The sequence below is a fragment of the Myotis daubentonii genome, chromosome 3, assembly GCF_963259705.1.
Source record: "Myotis daubentonii chromosome 3, mMyoDau2.1, whole genome shotgun sequence".
Lineage (NCBI taxonomy): Eukaryota > Metazoa > Chordata > Mammalia > Chiroptera > Vespertilionidae > Myotis > Myotis daubentonii.
This window is the reverse complement of record NC_081842.1, coordinates 199,990,957-200,005,318: the sequence shown is the minus strand read 5'-3', so window position 1 is coordinate 200,005,318 and position 14,362 is coordinate 199,990,957. Positions and strand designations below refer to the sequence as shown.

At 51.3% G+C, this 14,362-nt stretch overlaps 1 non-coding gene across 1 annotated transcript; it reads right to left on the bottom strand.

The window, feature by feature from the left end:
* Nucleotides 1-11,750: 11,750 nt before the first annotated feature.
* LOC132232023 (U6 spliceosomal RNA) lies at nt 11,751-11,857 on the bottom strand. Its single transcript, XR_009452187.1, has one exon. It is a non-coding gene; the product is annotated as a U6 spliceosomal RNA (small nuclear RNA).
* Nucleotides 11,858-14,362: the final 2,505 nt, after the last annotated feature.

The following is a 14,362-nucleotide window of genomic DNA, read 5'->3' as shown; positions in this document are numbered from 1 at the left end:
CAGTGTGCTGTGTGTTAATAAGCTTTGGACCCACTGCAATGATAAAAAGAGAATAAATTGCTGTGTGAAGTGCAACTGCAACTATTTGTGTGGCATAATTCCTCTGGCAGTAATAATTATCCTATCTAATAAAACAGAAACATGGTAATTAGTGTACGACCGCTACCCTTCCCATTGGCTAATCAGGGCAATATGCAAATTAACTGCCAGCCAAGATGGCGGCCGGCAGCCAGGCAGCTTAAAGTGAACATGAGGCTTGCTTGCTTCAGTGACGGAGGACTCCAATGTTCCCCGCCTGCCGCTGCCGGCCTCTGAGCTGCAACTCTAAGCAACTATGTTACAAATATAGAGGCTAAACAAAACCCCAGAAACCTGCTTTAGTCTGACGGGCTTCAGCCAGCAGGATTGCAACATTGTTTCAAATACAGAAGGTAAACAAAGGCCAGAAAACTGCTTTCAGCAGCAGAGGCCTAAGAGCTGGAGCCAAGCCTCAAAGCTAAAGCTGGCCCAGAATTTAAAAAAAAGAAAAAAAAGGAGTGGTTGGGAGCTTCAGTCACTCGCCAGCCTGAAAACAGCCCTCAGCCCCTCACCCAGACTGGCCAGACACCCCAGTGGGGACCCCCACCCTGAAGGGTGTGTGACCAGCTGCAAACAGCCATCATCCCCTCACCCAGGCTGGCCAGGCACCCCAGTGGGGACCTCCACCCTGACCCAGCACACCCTTCAGGGCAAACCAGCCGGCCCCAACCCGTGCACCAGGCCTCTATCCCATATAGTAAAAGGGTAATATGCCTCCCAGCACCAGGATCAGCGGAGCCGAGAGGCCTCCCGGCACCGGGATCAGTGTGACAGGGGGCAGCACCCAAACCCCCTGATCACCCTGTGGCTCTGTGTGTGACAGGGGCAGGGCCACAACCTCCCTATCGGCCCTGCTCTGTTAGTGACAGGGGAAGGCGCCCCAACCCCCAGATCAGCCCTGCTCTGTGCCTGATAGGGGGAGCTCCCCAGCCCCATGATCGCCCTGTGGCTCAGTGTGTGACAGGGTGCGGTGCCCCAACCCTCTGATCGGCCCTGCTCTGTGTGTGACAGGGGGCAGCGCCCCAACCCCCTGATTGGCCCTGCTCTGTGGGTGATAGAAGGCAGCGCCCCAACCCCCACCCCACGGGCCCTGCTCTGTGTGTGATGGGGTAGAGCCATAACCTCCCCATCGGCCCTGCCCTGAGTGTGACAGTGGCGGCGCCCCAACCCCCTGATCGGCCCTGCTCTGTGGGTGATAGAGGGCGGCGCCCCAACCCCCTGATCCGCCCTGCTCTGTGTGTGACAGGGGGCGGTGCCCCAACTCCCCTATCGGCCCTACTCTGTGAGTGACAGGGGGGAGCTCCTCAACCCCCTGATGGGCCTGCTCTGTGCATGACAGGGTACGGAGCCCCAACCCCCCCGATGGGTCCTGCTCTGCGCGTGACAGGGGGCAGCGCCCCAACCCCCTGATTGGCCCTGCTCTGTGCGTGATAGGGGGTGGCGCCGCAACCTCCCTATCGACCCTGCCTTGAGTGTGACAGGGGGTGGTGCCCCAACCCCCCAATTGGCCCTACCCTGAGCGTGACTGAGGGTGGCATCGCAACCTCCCGATCCGCCCTGCTCTGTGTGTGACAGGGGGTGGTGCCCCAATTCCCCAATCAGCCCTGCTCTGAGCCCGACCAGGGGCTGCTCCTAGGGATTGGGCCTGCCCTCTGCCACCCGGGAGCAGGCCTAAGCCAGCAGGTCGTTATCTCCCGAGGGGTCCCAGACTGCGAGAGGGCACAGGCCGGACTGAGGGACACTCCCTGAGTGCACAAATTTTTGTGCACCGGGCCTCTAGTACTAATATAAGGTCAGATGAAATTGCCTGCCACATTCCTGCCTGCATAAAGTAGTCTTTTTGCTGGCAACTACTTTGAATGTCCAAAAACCTGCACAGTTAAAGTTTATTTCAAGGGACACCTCAGATAAGTGCCCCTCCTTTCTTAGACAATTGGCGTTGTCAGAAGTTGGTGACTACACAAGACAATTGGCGTAGTCAGCTTCACAATTAGCATAGTTGGCTTTTTCTGTAAGCCTGAGCAAATAACAGCTATATGAATGAGAGTTAAGTTTAACTCCGAAGAGAAGGAGCAATTCATCCCTCCTGCCCAAAAGCACCTCCTGGGTGCTTTTAGGTGACTAAGAGCCCTTGTGGGGGTGTCAGAGATTATTTGTTGGCAGGTGAAAGCTGCTCCACAGGGAATTCCATCTCAACTATAATTAATTTACTGGCTCACCCGGGGAGCACACATATGGTTTGGCAAACCAGCGCCCTGAGTCCTTCTGTCTGTTGTAGACTACCAGGAGAGAAACTGAGACACGTAAGAGAGTTTGAGATGACCAAAGGGTGACGACACCTTTGCAGAGCTCAACTCACAAGGAGCACACCTGCAGCCCACTACACAATATCCCTAGAAAATATTTTGTTCAAGCCCTACAGAGAAAAAATAAACTAAAAGGACCAAGTAATTATTGAAAAGATTTTTTTTCTTTAAAGAAACTCCAGAAAAATCCTAATAAAGATGGAAAATGCAAATTGACCATCACACTGTCACAAAGATGGCAGTGCCCATAGCCACAAGATAGTGGCACCCAGTCCCCTCAGCCCCACCTGAGTCTGCCATTCCTTTCAGCCCCACTGGGGGGTGGCAGGCACGAGGTATGGACGGACCAGCCCTCAGTCCCCCAGCCACCCAGGGCTGACCCAAGGTGCAGGCAAGCCTGGGATGGAGGCTGCCAAGCTGCCTAGGACCGCCCGAGACTCAGGTAACCATGGCCGGTCGAGGCTTGCACTGCCGGCAGTGGCAGCAGCAAAGGTGTGATGGGGGCATCACCTTCCCCTGATCACCAGGTCACTTCCCACCCCAGAAGGCTCCCGGACTATGAGAGGGGGCAGGCCAGGCTGAGGGACCGCCCCCCTCCAGTGCATAAATTTTCATGCACCGGGCCTCTAGTTATCATGTGAGAGGCCAGCTATTCAAGCTTAAACCCATAATAGAAGAGAAACTGAAATTGAAAGGTAGGCTTAAAGTAGAATTTAAATATCCCCACAAGAAAGGCCTCTGCCCTTTTGGCAGATACGGAGCAAGAATAAAATGGAGCGAATGAGAGCATTCTTTAAAAACTTATTTAAAAGGAAAGATCCTCCTTTTAACACCAGCTCTGAGAGCCCATGGAGGACAACAGAACAAACTCTTAGGAAAAAATATGAGATACCTGTAGCAAAAGATATACAGTGTGATTTAACTGAACCAAAAAATGTAAACCTCATAATAGGGCAAAACCAAAAGAAATTGCAGGAATATTATTACAAACAATTGAAAAAGTAGATGGAGACGGATTAAAGGGAAAAGATTTAGCAAGACAAGTTATCCAAAAAGTAAAGGCAAACCCAACAATAATTAGGAAAAAGCAAATTAAAACAGAACAACCAGGAATGGAGGAAACTATTGAGTTCACAGCATATAACAGAAGTGAACTTAATGAATTAAGAAAAATATTAATTAAAAGAGAACTGACTGATGTAGATTGGCTTGTGAAAATCTATGAAACTAGTGGAAATACCACTTTACTTTCAAAAGAAGAGCTAAAGGCAGTCATAGATGCCATTGGAAATTCTAAAATTCAATATCAATTAAAATTATTATTAGATGAACCAGGGTATGTAGTGCTGTCATTATGGAGTGGACCAATAGGGCAATGGAAATAATCATATCCAGTCCTAGATTTAACATCAACAAACTTCTCCTGTAAATGGAACAGCATAAAAGAACTTCAGTCACAACTTAGAAAACTAGTAATACCAATGGGAATATATGAAGAAGAACTAGGATCCCCAGGGTTCCGGGGTTCTTGTTCTGGCATTAAGAAGGGTTCAGGGAGGAGACAAAATGGCGGTGGTATAGACGGACGTGTCCCGTGCCTTGTCCCGGAGCAGATAGGGTGAGAGCTGAAACGAGTAACATCCAGCCCGAATTGGCAGAGGAGATTCAGCTGGGAGACAGTTTGCAGCCAGGAAAAGCTGAGGACTCCCGTAGAAAGGTAAAGTCAAGGCTCTGGGAAGGATAATTGGCCAGAACTCTGAGCCCTGAGGATCAGAGGGAATCCACACGGCACGGGCTTGGGCCGTGTCCCTTGGGACGGGTGCAGTGGGAAAAAAAGGTACGCAGAACTGCTGGGGGTTTGGTGTCTGTATTTTTTTATTTTTACTTTTATTTTTTCATTATTATTATTATTTGTTTGTTTTGTTTGTTTGTTTATGTAGTGGTTCTGTGGTGTTTTCCATATATATATATATATATATATATATATATATATATATATATATATATATATATATATATAATCTCCTTTTCTTCCTTCTTCTTTTCTCTCTTATCTTTTTCACTCTCCGATATCATTTATGCTCTCTTTTCTCGCCCCTAATTCTCTTTTCTCAGGTGGTCACTTATAGTAGGGTTATTATTGTCGTGAGTACATTCGTGCTTTGGTCCCTTTGTGTTGTGTCTTGTCGAGGAGAATTTTATCCTGTCTGGCCAGGTGCTAGAGAGTGAGCCTCATAACCAGGCACCTGGAGAGGAAACTCCATCCACAAACGGGTCAATAACACCCCAGACCCAACTACAGAGGCAGGAAGAAGGCGGCAGTGAGGGAGAGAGCGAGAGTCAGTGAGGGACCAAAAGAGGAGTGTGCGGTCAGGTGGGATGTGTGTGTGTGTATGTGAGTGAGGCACAGATAGGTCCCGCAGGGCCTTCGGGGTCAGGCTAAATGGACTCGCCTAACTAGGCAGCCCCTGCTACCATGTAAGCAGTTCCAGGAGGCCGCTCGTCCTCAGAAGCCTAGCGTTTTTAAGGGGAGAGCTGCTGTAACTGGGAGCCAGGCCTCACCCCTACCCAGGGTGCCCTCAGATAACACCTGGGACTCTACAGACACCCCTGCCAGGGACCTGCTACCTCGGCTGTGGTCCCATGGTCAATGAGTCTCCAGCCACCCTGGGCGCAGGCTCCTGTGAGTTCTGAAGCGTGCTCCTCTCTGACCGGCCCAACGCCTTAGCCCGGGGCACTGCAACCATGCAAGCAGTAGACACGTGAGCAGCCCACTCCTGTCCAAGGAGCAGCAGCCCCATGAGCAGCCTGCCCCAAGCCTAAGAGCAGAAGCCTCACGTGGCCTACCCCAGTCCAAGGGGCAGCAGCTGTCAGCTGTGTGAGCAGCCACATGAGCAGCCGGCCCACAATTGAGGAGCGGCAGCCCTGCGCAGCCCACACCGGTCCAAGGAGCAGCAGCCACACACAGTCTGCACCTGACCGACAAGCAGCAGCTGGGTGAGCGGCCTGCCCCCATCCGAGGAGCAGCAGCCGCACGTGCAGCTCTCTCCCACCCAAGGAGCTGCAGCCACGTGAGGAGCCCGTCCCCCATCTGAGGAGCAGCAGCTGCACGAGCAGCCCGCACCCGTACAAGGAGCAGTAGCCCTGTAAGCAACCTGCCCCTGTCCAAAGAGAGGCAACCTCACGAGCAGCCCGCCCCATCTGAGGAACAGTAGCAGCGTGCAGCCAGCCCCGATCCAAGGAGCAGCAGCCACATGAGCAATCTGCGCCCATCCGAGGAGCAGAAGCCACGTGAAAAGCCCACTCCTGTCCAAGGAACAGCAGCCGCGCTCAGCCCCCCTCCCCCCGCCACCAAAGAGCAGCAGCCTCGTGATCAGCCCACCCCTGTCCAAGGAACGGCAGCTGTGCGAGCAGCCTCACCTACCGGCCAGAGGAGACACCACTGCTGCGAACAGCACCCACCAGAGGAGCCACTGCCAACTGAGAAGCAGCCACTACTGTGACCACTTGAGGTGCAACGGCACCTAGAGAGCGACGTTCCTCACCTCACCCCAGCGGCCCCTGATTGGGTCCTCTGCGCCCCCTGGTAGATGGTTTGAGATTTGGGGTGCAGATCACTTGCATTCCAAGGAGGAGAAGAAGGGGAGCCCCTGCCGCGAGGCTTGGGGAGGGGTAGCTAAGAGAGGTGACTGCCCCACAACCACGAGAGCCCAACTCACGGACTGTCATGTGGTGTGTGTCTCAGGGACCCCCATGTGCACAGCCAAGGCTGTGGTTCCTGTGGGTGCCCACGAGCTCCATGTAGTCAGGTGTGTCCCCGTGTCTGTGTCCGTGTTGGTTCACATTGTGCCTGTGTGGCTGTTTCTGAATGTATATCTCCTGCTGACCCTTGCGTTTCCTCGTGTGTCTCTGCACCTGTCACTGCACCTGTGCTCAGCTTCCACGTGGGCTCGGGCTGCCAGAATCCCCACAGCTTCGCACAGGCCATCGCCGACTGCCGGCGGGTGTTCGAGATGGGCCGTGGGGTCGGGCATGACATGAGCCTCCTGGACATTGGAGGGGGCTTCCCCGGAGTGGAGAGCTCTGAGCCGGAGTTTGAGGAGGTAAGAGGGGAGGAGGAGAGGGCGTCTGGGGGCCCCAGCGGGGTTTATTGCACAGAGTGTGTGTGTGTACAGGGAGCTCTTGAACCTCAGTCCTGTGCCTGCATGTAGGTGGGCTTTGTGTTGGTTGAGAGGTCTCTGACTCTACATGCGTGGCATGTGAGCATTTACACATGTGTGTGTGTGTGTGTGTCTGCATGGGAGCATGCGGTTCTGAACCTTCTATAGACGAGTTGGTTACTATCCCTGGTAAGGCTACAGTCAGATAGAGGTTTCCTTACTGTGTCCCCCACACCCAGGGGACAGTGTTCCTTTGCTGATCATGTATTGATTTCAATGTTTCCAAGTCAGACCTCATGGTGCTACAGCCTGGTCACTAGGCTTGTGCCCTCGGGCACTTCTCCCCTCTGGCCACAGTCTGGACCTGTCTCCTCCCCTGCACAAGGGGGTGCTGTCACCTTCCCACAGAGCTGTCAGGGGAATGAAGAGGGAAGACGCAGGGAAAGACCCCGCACAGGGACTGGCCTCACAGGGCTCGGGTCTGTCCCCACAGATGGCGAGAGTGATCAATGCTGCCCTGGCCCAGGACTTCCCCGAGGGGACCGGCATTGAAGTCATTGCGGAGCCAGGCCGCTTCTACGCGGCACCTGTCTGTGTGGCCGCTGTCAACATCATCGCCAAGAAGGCTGTGCTGCAGCCTGGTGGGTGGGCCCGGACTGGGCAGGGAGCGCTCTGTCCAGGGGTCCCCAGGTCTTGGGGGCAGGAGCGGCAGAGGGTCTGAGTTCCACCCTGGCTTCCTCATTTGGGGGAAACATGCTTTGATTTAGCTACAGGATAGAGCCTGTTAGTAACATTACTGTGTTGTTCTCAGAGAGCCTGGAGGGAGGCATTGAGGGTCTTTATTCTTCCTGTGTCTGGAGGGGAAGTCTGAGGTCACAGCTCATGGGCCACAGCCTCCCCTGCTGGTATGCACCTTACTGTTTCCAAGCAAGCATTTTCTAACAGGCGCGGAGTTTTAGAACCCAAGTTCTAGTGAGTAAACAGTATTTCTACAACAAACATATGAAGGAAATATTGTCGGTACCATGGCCTGGAGCTTAAGGGTGACATTTGTAGGGTAACAGTAAATGATATTGAGGTCAGCAATCTCAGGAGAGTTTTTGATTGTTTGTTATCTGGGGGAAGCGGTTGGGTGGGGTTGCTGTCCTCACAAAGGGAGCTAAGTGCAAACTGAAGTGCATGTTGAGCTAGAATAGACTCACCCTCTGGGTTAGTGCCCTTTACTTTGAAATGTTGTGACCGTCATATAAGTATTTCTAAATAATTTTTATTTTATTTTTAAAATATATTTTTATTGATTTCCGAGAGGAAGGGAGAGGGAGAGAGAAAGACAGAAACATCAGTGATCAGGGAGAATCTGAGTGGCTGACTTATGCACATCTCACGCGGGGGATCGAGTTTGCAACTCAGGCAGGGTCCCTGACTAGGAATCAAACAATGACCTCCTGGTCATAGGTTCATGCTCAACCACTGAGCTACCCCAGCCAGAATCTAAGTCATTTTAATCTATTTCCTTATCCTTTGGACAAATGCCCTACACACACTTTTGTAACCCTAAAGGCACGTGGGTCCACTAATTTCATTTCCTCACAAAGCTTCTCATTAGAGAATGTTGTAAATTGGGGCATATGATTTCAGCCATCATTTAACAAAAGTCCAAGTTATGCATATTATTGCTTACCATTGTTGTCTTCACAATAGCATGAGCTGCCAGTGATTTAAGGGGCTCTCATGTGAGCAATTACTGTTTTACCTCATTTCTCCTCAGCCCTCCTGTGAGGCAGTTTGGGCCATTCCCATTTTGCAGGCAGAGATCTGGAGGCTCAGGGAGAGGAAGTGACTGTCCAAGGCAGCACAGCGAGCTCGTGCACAGCGGCGCCAGGTCTGTCTGACCGAGAGACTGGTGCCCTTGTGTTTGCAGACACACCAGCTGAGCGGAGTGCCCAGCCTCAGGGCTGTCATGACTAACCCATGACCAACTGGCTTAGGGACAAGTGGGGCTGTGGGCGCAGGAGGCTGGATCAGTGCTGGCATCTGAGAGAGAGCTGGGACTGGAGGACTCACACCAGGGAGAAGATGGTAGTGGGGGGGGGTGGGGGGGGCGTGGGGGCGGGGGTACCCAGGGAGAGGAAACCAATAATCAGAAAGATCTGGGCATCAAAATGATCAAACGGTATGGAATGGCCCCAGTAACCACAGAAACCAGTTGGAAAGATTAAGGAAATCAATGTCTAAGGACGGACTAGCAGTGGTTGTTCAGAACCTGGTTGATAGTAGTTCATGTCCTAGGGTCTGGGGCTGCAGGTGAGCATCAGCTCAATGTACATCGGAGTGCGATGGAGCTGGGGAGAAGCCATCACATGCTCAGTGAGGCATCAACAGAGGCAGAGCATTTAGAAGGAAGGAGGTGACAATTACGCTGCTCTCTGACTGTGAGAGCCGGGCACTGACAGGGGCACTAATCCCAGCCCTGCCGCATTGTCCTGTGTAACTTCTGGCAAGACTCAGTTCTCTCAAATGTACAGTAGTGTTCATTGTTCCTACTCAGAGTGTTGTTAGGAGGATGAAATGATTTAATATGTGCACACAGGTTGGAACAATGCCCGGGTTACTTGTACAATCATTGTTAGTGGCAGTAGCAGCCCCAGCACTCTGATGAGGTGCAGGTGGGGCTGAGGAGCCATGGGAGCCCAAATAACAGGCCCGAATCTTGCAGGGGATCCGGTGAGGCTCCTGAAGGTGACACAAGGGCTATCCAGTGCTGAGCAGAGGGTCTGGGCCGGTCCTAAGGGTGCAGCTCTCAGTGTTGACCGTCAGTGGTGAGGCCTGGCTGAGCACAGTCCTGTTCTCTCCCCTCTCCCAGGAGGCCACCGGAAACTGTTGTACTATCTCAATGAGGGCCACTATGGCACCTTTCACATCTTCCTCAGGGATCATGTCCCCAGGATGCCAATTGTGGTGAAGGTAAGGGGACCCTTGTGTGGCTCTGGCACCTCCCAGACCCTGATAGCAGTGAGTTCAGCTCCTTTCCCTGTGTGGCAGGGATCCCCTCTGTGAGGTGCAAGGGGGCAGGGTCTTAGATTACACATGGCTTTGTAGATTGTCATAACCCATGCGTGTACAAGGATGTGCACAGGCAAGCCTGTTTGTATTTGCATGCGCACTTCTGTGTGAGTGCATTTTTGTGTATGAGCATGATGGCTGACACTTGTGCAGGGAGGTGGGTGGATGGGTACATGGTCCTGTGTGGGTGTGTGTGCACATCAATTTGCCTCTGGGTTTCCATGTGATCTCTCTGTATGCACTGAGTGTGCGCGCGCGCGCGTTGTGTGTGTGTGTGTGTGTGTGTGTGACCAGAACCCTTGAATGCTGGAGATGCAGGAGTCCTAGGAAATGGAGGTTCTCCAACTTGCTTCCCAGTAGACTCATCTGGGAAGCTTCCAAGGACCCCGATGCCGAGGCGAAGGCCCAGGCGGTTGGAATCAGGCCTCTCCTGGGTTGGGACGTGGCATCAATCCTTTGTTAAACCTCCTATGGGACTCCAATAGCAGATGAGTTTCACCCACTATTTTGATTGATTATTGACTGGAATCTTTTGCATTTATAGATGGAAACGGAGGCCCCATGTGTGTGGCTTTGAGAATTAGCAAGGCTAGGATGTATCACTTGAGCGAATATAAGCTCCTTGAGTGCTGGGTCAAGAGCAGTGCCTGGCACATAGGGACTGGTGGGTGTGAGTGACTGCCAGTGTCCTTGCTGGTGCCGGGGGCTCTCTGCTGGCCGAGGGCATGGGCTGGGAGGGTGGGTTGGGGGCAGGAGCTCTTCGTTCTCTGATTCCCCACCCCGGTGTTCCTGCAGGAGCTCTGCTCAAAGCCACCCCTCTTCCCCTGCATCCTTTATGGTCCCACGTGCAATGCCTTTGACACGTTCTACAAAGAGGAGGTGCAGCTGCCCGAGCTGGACGTGGGTGACTGGCTCATCTTCCCCTCCATGGGCGCCTACAGTTCAGTCCTGAGCTCCACCTTTAATAGCTTCCTGCCTGTGTCCATCTGCCACATGATGGGACCTGAGCTCAGGTATCTGAGGAGAGCTCAAGGATCTGAACTTGGCCCAGGGAGCTGATGGCTAAGCTCTGGGTTCCCAGGTCCAGGAAATACCAAACCCCGCCCCTCCCACTGACCCCAGAAAAGATCCAACTGACATACACTGCCTATGGGGTGACCTGTTACACCCATTACCCATATAAATCCAAGACAGCCCATCTGGGCAGCTGTGACAGCTCTGACATCTAGACGCCTCTGTGTCCAGAAGCTGACATCCTTAAGGCCCCTGTAACCCTTGATTCTTGGCCAAGGCCCCACTCTGCTCTGACCATATGTGGCTGTTCCCTGCTTCCCTTATTCGAAGTCCCTTCCCTACCAGCCTCATGCTCCCTCAAAGGCTCTGCCCAAGTGCCTCCTGTTAGCCCAATCTAGGGTTCACTCCCCATGGTGATGGGGGCTTCTAGAAAACCCCGTTACTGGTACAACCTTTCCACAGGAGCCTGCTGGAAACAGCGCTTTAAGCTGGGACATGGCAGAATGGAGGGGTTCCAGATACTTGGTGCGCCACCTGGGAAAGCTTGGGACGGAGGTGGGGGTGGGGTTGGGAAGAGTAACATGTGGGAAGCAGAGGTTTGGTTGCCTCTGAAATGATGAGGCAACTTTTCAAGTTCAAAACCATTTTTTCCCTCAATGTTAGCCTGAACTACAGGCAAGCCCTTCTGGGCAGACTACTCCACCCTTGTGCTTCTTACCCCCTGAGCCCTGGAGTGGGGTAGCTTGAGAAACTGGTGTTATTACAACATGTGCCCCCTGAAGGCCATAGCCTGGAGTGTGAAGCCTTGGCTAGTACCTTGAGATTCTTTCATCCCTCTTTTGCGTTAAAACAATATGTGTCTTAAAAATTGATTTTTAGAGAGAGAAGAAGGGGAAGGGAGAGAGACAAACATCGATGTGAGAGGGGAACACCCATTGGCTATCTTCTGCACACCCCTTACTGGGGATCAAGTCAGTCCACAACCCAGGCATGTGCCCTGACCAGGAACGGAACCAGCAACCTTTGGGTGCTTGGGAAAATGCCCAACCTACTGAGCCACACAGGCCAGGGTTCATTCCTCCTTTTATCCAGTTAGTGACACCTGAATTGTTCCAGAAATATTTTTTTTTTAAATATGGAACGCTTCATGAATTTGCCTGTCATCCTTGCGCAAGGGCCATGCTAATCTTCTCTGTATCGTTCCAATTTTAGTATATGTGCTGCCGAAGTGAGCACTGTTCCAGAAATATTCACGTGAATTAAAGGCACCCATTCTAGTGCCCAGAATACCTGATCTGGAGTCAGACCTGTAGCGAATCCAGGCTTCAGAACAAACTGGCAGTGTGGTCAGAGCCTCAGGTTCTCCATCAATGGCATGAGAATGGTATGAGTACCCTCCTGGCATGGCTGTGGAGGGGATTAAGTCAGATAATGCAAATCCTCATTTAGGTCAGTTCATGTCCAGAACCCTGCCTCAGGTTGGCCTTGACCCTGGACCTTTCCTACACAGAGACCACTCCCTGCCTCCTTGGTCTGGGCATCCTCAGTGGGCATATTGCATCTGGCCATACAGGTATTGGGCCAGGCATGTGGGTGACTGGCCTGGCGTTGGCCTTAAGAACCCCCCAGTTTGAAAGGTGGGAGGACAGGACTGGGAATATCCAACTCCCAAATAAGACAGGGACCACTGTGTGTCTCCCAGGTTTAGAAACAATATTTGGGAAAGTTCTGAGCTGAGAAAAGAAAACGTCTCCTACAGGCAGGGACATTGGCGGAGGTAGGGGCAGTGGGTCCCAGAGGCCAAAGCCACTTACCTCCTGTGTCTTTTTTAAGCTTCACCTGATGTGACTTCTCTGATCCTCAGCTCCTGCAAATGGTCCTTGTCATCCACCAGAGTCAGCCCCACCATCTCACTGCTGCCTCCACACTCAGCTCAGACCAGGGGTATTGTCCAGCCTCCTTGTGCCAAAGACATCTCATTGCCAGACATCTGAGGAGAAAGGATGGGCTGCAGACGCCTCCTAAGGACGCTAGAGGGCTCAGGCAGCCTTTAGGTCCTGTGTTACTCATTCCTCTACTCCCAGATCCTGAAATTTGGGCTAGAAACAACCATACTTATTCCCTCAGAGGTGTCTGGAAGAGCAAATATAGTGGGCTTTAGGTAAAAATGAAGTTACATTCATATGCAAGAATTGCTGGAGTGTTTTGTGCTTTGGTCTATAGGTGTTGCCCTGTGGCATTTTGGATGTCAACTCATCTACCCATTCATTCATGAATCCATTCATCCATCCATTTATCATTCATCAGTCTTTCCATCCTTTCATCCATTCATCCATCGTCCATCCATCCATCCATCCATCCATCCATCCATTCACTGACCATCAATTGATCCATTCATCCATTCATCCAGCTGTGCATCCATCCATAAAATAAAATGTGAGGGCCTAGTCTGTGATGGTGTTATTCTAGGCAAGGTTATACATGATGAATAAGATGTGCAGAACCTGTTCTCATGGAGCTTACCTTCCATTTTCTTCCATTGAAAAAATCAGAGCAGGAGCAAACATATAAATGATAAAATAAAGTGGAAGAATAAGTATTGTAAAGAAAAATTAGACCAGGGCAAAGGGATATGGAAGGATAGAGGATGATGCTTTTTGGTAGTAAAATATAGAAATGTTTAAAAACCCAAAAAATGTTAGAAAGGTTTTAAAAGGTTTGAGTTAACTGTCCTGAAACTGAAAGTGTGATATTAAGGTCATATTCCCCACTGCCCTCAAGCGTGTGTATTCCATTGATAAGGATTTGAACTTAGACTGCTGACTTAGAGTGACTTGCCCTGATAACCATGTCTGATGACATATACTTCTCCCCTCTTCAGAGTGAAACCTAGTGCTTGCAAGTTTGTTTACTGATATGCCCATAGGAACTACTGTTAAACTTGAGATGTTGTTATGCAATTTGTTTACCAGAATCCTCTACTCCCCCCTGGACTGCCGTGGGTACTATAGGCCATTCAAGTTGATCATTTCTTGATTGCTGGACGCTGGTCGTTGCTGACTGCTTTGATCCCTGCGCTGCACTGGTGGCTCTGATCGCTGGAAGTTATCTTCGCTGATCCCCTTCAGCTTGGGCGCAGTCCCCTTCCCCACTTGGTTCAGCTCTTCTTGGTGCCAGAAGACAGATGAACAGTGGGGCCTCAGATAGGTCCAAGCTGTGCACAGGGATCTCTGATGGCAACACTGCCCCTAAACTGACATTTCATTCCTGACCTGACCTGATCTGACCAGCCAGCCAGAGAAGGCGCCGCTGCTGCCACCAGAGGAGGCCACACTTTGGGAGCTCCCTTTACGCCTGTACACATGGCACCAGGAATTTTGTGAGTAACAGTGTGTTGTGTGTTAATAAGCTTTGGACCCACTGCAATGATAAAAAGAGAATAAATTGATGTGTGAAGTGCAACTACAACTATTGGTGTGGCATAATTCCTCTGGCAGTAATAATCATACTCATATAAGGTCAAAGTCTCCATAGGCAGCAAAATTGCAGACATATGTTGTAGCAATATCTTTACAGACACAGATCCTAGAGCAAGAGAGACTACATCAAAATAAAAAGCTTCCACAAAGCAAAAGAAACCATCAACAAAACAACAAGAAAGCCCACTGCATGGGAGAACATATTTGCTAATGTTATCACTGATAAGGGTTTAATCGCCAATATTTACCCGGAACTCATACA